The 6513-nt window shown below is 34.3% G+C and overlaps 1 pseudogene; it reads right to left on the reverse strand.

Moving 5' to 3' along the window:
- LOC149552929 (DNA mismatch repair protein MSH2-like) overlaps positions 1-4614 on the reverse strand; it is a 33604-nt pseudogene extending 28990 nt beyond the window's left edge.
- Between the last annotated feature and the right edge of the window lie 1899 nt (positions 4615-6513).

The following is a 6513-nucleotide window of genomic DNA, read 5'->3' on the forward strand; positions in this document are numbered from 1 at the left end:
AAAAAATCAAATACATTAAAACTTAAAGGTCCTTGCCTGATAGAGCTTTAGAATATCTTGTAGATTGGCCCCACCCTTCTCCAATTTTTGCACAAGTCAGTCAATATCTACAATTCTCTCTAGATGAAGTCTTAAATCTTGGCGTAATACTGCATCCTCAACAAATGCCTGCACCATATCCAGTCTACACTTGATCTCTTCTACATCTAAGAGAGGTTGCTTGAGCCACCTATTCAGCAGTCTCTTCCCCATGCCAGCAGTACATGTCCTGTTCATCAATCCAAATAAACTAAAGTTTTTTCTTCACATCTATTTTACTTTTAGGAACATTCAATGCTCGTAAAGCTGCAGCATCCGGCCGCATAAAACTGCCTATGTGATAATACTGAATGGTAAACTTTCTATAATTGCTGTCATCTGCAAGCAAATCTGTGTAAGAGGGGAGGGCCCCCCGAGCTCCAGCAGCAGACTCTGAACTTGCAACTATATCCTTCAATGACTCAAGTGGTACAAGGCGACGGAGATCTTGATCAACATCCCTATACTTGAAATCAGATTTCTTCTTTTCAGTTAAGAGAACATTAGAACTTGCCAATACATCATGCACGCATTTATTATTAGTGGACTTTCTACTGCCTAGAGGTAACAAGCATTCCCCACAACCAAGAGCTATCATAGAAAATTCCAGGTTTGAGTATAGGCTGTCATCAAGAAACTCGGTGATGCCTAAAGTTCTCTTTGTCGGGTCAAAAAAGGCCATACCCACAAGGTAATCATTTTCATGAATAACATATTGAAGAGCGATTATCATTGGTGTATCTTGCATGTCCTTGCTAGCAAAGAGAATGTCCTCAAAACTGCCAAGCTTGCCAGGGGTTCCAGTTTTTGCCAACCTCCAATTTGATCCACTTCCCTCAAAAGGCTCCACAGTATGATCAGTTCTCTCTAACAACAAGTTTTTGATAATTGTTTCAAACATATTCCTGCTAATGCTCACACTTGAGAGAGCATCATGTCCGTTACCCAACTGACAAAGAGTAGTTGTGGTGTGGTAGTAAGTTTTTGCAATGAAGAGTGCATCATCCCCATGAGTAGTACAGTAATCCTGATATCATTAAATCTTTAGTCAGTTCTATGATCATCTTATCATCTGTCAACTTGAATAACTCAGTTCAAGATATAGCTGCAGAAATTATGCTGAAGTTATACCTCTTAAATATTATAGTCTCACAAACATCAATATAAGCTACAAATCAGTAAAAAATAGAAAGCGGCAAACTATAGCATCGAATTATACTTTTTCCTGTATGAAAGAAATTAAAATGCTAAACACTCTTCGTGTAGTGTTTAAACTTTGAAGACATGATTCAAAAACCAAATAAATTATTTTCTCCAAACAAGTGCAGATTATTCAAACCATATTAAGAAGATATATTGGCATGAATATAGCATTTACTTTGGAGTTCTGATGTTAAAGATGGAACATACCAGTACTTATTACTGGACATACTTTCAAGGTGACACCTTCAAAATTTCAGTTCTGTCTTACACATTATTCAATCCTAAATTAAAGCAACACACCAGTGTTTATACATTTCAACACACACTTCACTGATTATAAAATGCAAAAGTTGGTAAAGATGCATGAATTAAAATAAGGATAAAAATGTTTTAAAAAAATTGAAATAGATTTTTTCTTTAAATAGAAAAAATAAAGCAACACCATTGTTACAGATACTTAACATTCACATTATTTATGAATCTTCTGTACCTCAAAACATATCCATCCTTTTAATATTTGGATAAATTAATACTGCATTAAGCTTTAAGACAACTGCAGGAAAAAGGACAATTAATAGAATTGATTCAAAGACATTTCCATAATCTTGAAAGGGATAGAAAGATCACTGAAAACACTATTTGTAGAACCCTAGATGGGTTACAAGGAGAATGGTGTAACTATTATTCGAGGATAAGTCAATTGTAGGAAAACTATAAACTTTTTTTAATAGAGTATGCTTAAGGTCAAATCCAATCCAAAAGTGTTTGAGGTTCATTAGAGTTGACAACGGTAGGTTGGAAGATTGGTGAACCTATCATAGGTCATTGAGGTTAACATTTTCATTCTTTAGGGATCCCTTCATCTTGATTGGAATTCATGATTATCATGTATACAAGATTTGTTGAAAATCTGATTTGAAGTTAGGCTTGGAACTTCTTTAGTTGGAAGGCAATGAGTTCTCAAATTATCTGCATGTAGCTATACCATACTAGGAAAGAACACAATAATATGTCACACTCCAATAGGCTTGTGTTACACCGTGTTGTAAATTATGAAGTTTTCTAAGGGCCCACAATATGGAATCCCCTATAAGTCCCATGTGTTTGAAAGGGAAAATCAAAAGTTGTTCTTCCAATGGAAAAACATTAAATATTCTTGAAATAGGACAGCTTCAAGAAACGCTTAACTCAAAAGTATAGAAATTGGAACCATTATTCAATCAATTAGCCTATGATCTCTACCTATTATTCAACTCACATGATGTGTTGGAAAAGTGAGAGACAATCGAAAGAATTTCATAAATACTATGTAGATGTGCAAATATTATATGACAACACAACAACATTAAATGATAAAAATAAGAGAATTGATGTTGAAAATATATTGATGATGAGGAAATAAGGTGGATTGGCAAAGTTGGGTTTACTCTCAAACTTAATCATGAGGTTACAACCTAGGAGAGGAAGAGTATACAATATGAAACATTATGAGATAAATGGAAAAATATAAATTCATTTGAACTCCCATGGAAGAACACTTGTAAGCCAAATAGCATTTTTCTTGGAGGTGACCTACAAATCCACCTTTAGCTTCAGCTAGAAATTTAAAAACATTAATAAAAAAAATAGCTTTCATCTTCCCTCCAGCTATTGAAAAGCTCAAATAATACTAAGAGATAATGATGCTTAGGTTAAACTTATAACTTAGCCAAGCTACATATTTTTCTTGCAATAAGGAAAGAGATGGAAAAGATACTAGCGAGACCTTTGAGGATATCACAAATGGGTGAGTAACTTGTTTATTGTTCCACTCCAAGTACTTTGAAAGTTTTTCTCATCATTACTTTTATTGATTTAGGGAGATAATATTTTCTAGTGATGGGGATAGAAAGAAAAGCTCTAGTGTAGGAGACAAAAAGCCATCCGCTTTTTCCTTCATTCCTACTCCTTTGTCCTCTTTATTCCATTCACTTTGTGCTTTTGTGTATGATTATTTGCTGCCTGATGTATTGGTCCATTGTGTTGTTTTCTATGTTATTTTCATAAAGCTTGATTGAGTAGTGTCATAAATTGTCCCTTTACAATTCCACAATTAGTTTAGGCTGACTTTAGTGGTTGTGCCTAATTTTATACAACTGTGGGACCATTTGCATAATCTTGGTGCATTCTATAATTTCTACTTTCTAAGATAGTTTTTAATAATAAATAAATAAAATTAAATATAAAAATTAATAAATAATAAAATATAAAATAAAATAATTACAAGTTAATTAAGTTAAATGAAAGGTCAAGAGATGTAAAATGAAAAAATGTGACTCCCTCGACATTAGATATAGATGGGAGGAGAGTTCATTTGAAAGGCTGAGAGAGAGGAAGGAAGAAAGAGGAAGGAATGAAGATGAAAGGAACATAGATAAATAAAATAGGGAAGTGACTCTTTCAAAGGGTTGTAATTCTTTGAAAGGGTTGTGACTCTTTTAAAGGGCATAAATGTTGAAGGGTTTTGACTCTTTCAAAGGGTGGAAACTGTGACAAGTTGTAACCATTGCAAAAACATAGACATGATGAAGAGGTGTGAATTTCCCCCAAATTGGAAGGTATAAAGGGTAGAAGATTTCATTGAAGAAGAACATCCAATCGAGATCACTTTGGGGAATAATATATTATTCTCAAAGGCAACAATGGAAAGTGGTGACTCAATCCTTATGAAAGGTGGTAACCCTTCCAACAATAAAGTAAAAAAGAGGATCAATACAGTACTCATTAAAAGGTGGATCAGAGTGGAAGGCGTAAGCAAATCGTCCAACAATTAATACATTCAGAAGTTCCTTGTTAAACATCATGGGAACAATTCAAGAATATATCCTAAGGAATCATTGAGGAAGAATCAAACACAATAATAAGTCAGAAGCAGTTACAGGAAATAAACAATAAGATAAAATGGAGATTAGGCATATGAAAGCAATAGACCCCTGGGTTTTTCACAATTGTTATTACCAGCATCTTGTAATCTAGCAATTGCTCTTGTGGTATTTATCATTGCCTATGTGTTGTTTTTCAATCAATTATCTTTATAATGATTTGATATAGAATGTATATTCAATAATCAATTTTTGAACTTTCATCATTATAGAAGGATGTGTAAGAGAAAGAGGAATCATGAGGAATTCCATCTAGTTAGGGACCCCAGGTGAATGATTGACCCTATTGCTAGCCACCTAGGCCAAAGCTCCATTCTTAGGCATAGATAGAACAATCAAGGTATTGAAGATCAGTAGTTGCAGGAGCTATCTACTATACCTGTGAGGCAACATATTGAAGATTGATTATCATTGGTGTATCTTACATGTCATTGCTAGCAAAGAGAATATCCTCAAAACTGCCAAGGTTGCTAGGGGTTCCAGTTTCTGCCAACCTCCAATTTGATCCACTTCCCTCAAAAATCTCCACAGTATGATCAATACTCTCTAACGATAGGTTTTTGATAATTGCTTCAAACATATTCATGCTAATGGTCACACTTGAGAGAACATCATGTTCGTTACCCAACTGACGAATAGCAATTATGGTGTGGTAGTAAGCTTTTGCAATGAAGAGTGCATCATCCCAATTAGCAGTATAGTAATCCTGATATTATTAAATATTTAGTTAGTTCTATGATCATCTTATCATCTATCAACTTGAATAACTTAGATTTTGTGTTATTGATAGAAGTTTGTGACTGCTCTTGTTTCATATCCTTTATAGCTTTGTGTGCCCCCATCATTTGATAATCTATGATAGAGTGTTGAATCTTATTCGATGCTTGGGTGAATAGATGACTTCATATCTTAAAGTGTTATATCACAACCTCCATTAACCAATGACTATCTTATATGTGACTCTTGATTTGAGTCAAAGTTTAATATTTTGATACTTTTCTAGTAATAAATAATTTTCTATTGGACCCTCACCAATATTTAGTTGATATATTGTCAAACTACTGCCATTGAAGACTTACTGGTTTCCTTTCCACTCACTTCCTTCCTCAAATGGGATGTTAGCATACTCTACTACTGCAATGTCCCCTATTAAGAGTTTTACTAACTTACTCTACTATTCACAACTAGGGTTTAGATCCCACTCAAATATAATGATATAAAACTTTCCTTACTAGAAGAATGCCAATTCCTATTAATAAACTTTCATCATTATGCATTTAAATTATATTAAGGAATAGTTGATGATTCATAATACATTTTCAACCATTCAATTGCTTATTGCACTCTTCATCACTAACCTTTAGAAAGATGGAGAATTCCTTATCCGTGGGACTTGGAAACCATTTTTGAGTAGGCTCCCTCAAAGGATTTGTGGCACATATATCTAATACCTATCATGAGGCTACCTCCTCAAAGATTAATCTCTTGGCTACCTGAGGGACTGCAGGGAAGAGAATTTCTAATGAGGAACAGGTAGGTGATAATTGGGCAAACCTTGTGGTATGCTATTGGGTTTAGTTTGAAGTGAAAATGGTAAACTTCACCCAATTGGGTTTAGCATGGGATGCATCTAATCCCATTCCAAAGTATCTACTAGTGCCAAGACCAAGGAAAGGAATGGGACCCATAGTGTAGTGCACAATGCACTAACAATCCCTCCTTTAGGATGCACATGGGTGGAGAATGAATAGCCATTATATGTGAAATAGTCACTATTGTCTTGTGATTCACATGTGAGTAGTTCACTATAGTCTTTGTGATGTATGTTGGAGCTACTTACTATGTATGTGATTTATGAAAATCTAGTTAACTTGTGTACCTATGATGTGTATGAGCAATTTTTTTTGTATATGAGACAGGTGCTCATTATAATCACGATGTGTGTGATTTGTGATATGGGGTTGAGGTTGTTCAGAGCAACTGTCAAATAACTATTGAAAACTAGAACACTAAGGAGGGCTATAATTACCTATTTACAAAATAGCTAAGACCAAAGACAAACATCTATTCAAAATAAGGATTGTTTGTATGGTGGCTTGTGGACTGCAACACCATCTATTATCATATGGGAGTTATGGTAGGAGAGAAATAGATGCATTTAAAAAAATAAAAGGATGGGATAGGAACAACTTACCAACAATATGGGGGCTGCCATTATCAAGATTGTGAATAATAAAATATTGAATATGCAAAAAGTGGTGGAAAAGATGAATTATTGGGATGAGAAGATGAGAGATAGATGGATTTGGGT

This window comes from Cupressus sempervirens, chromosome 6 (genome assembly GCF_028749045.1).
Source record: "Cupressus sempervirens isolate cs-2001-9-10 chromosome 6, ASM2874904v1, whole genome shotgun sequence".
Lineage (NCBI taxonomy): Eukaryota > Viridiplantae > Streptophyta > Pinopsida > Cupressales > Cupressaceae > Cupressus > Cupressus sempervirens.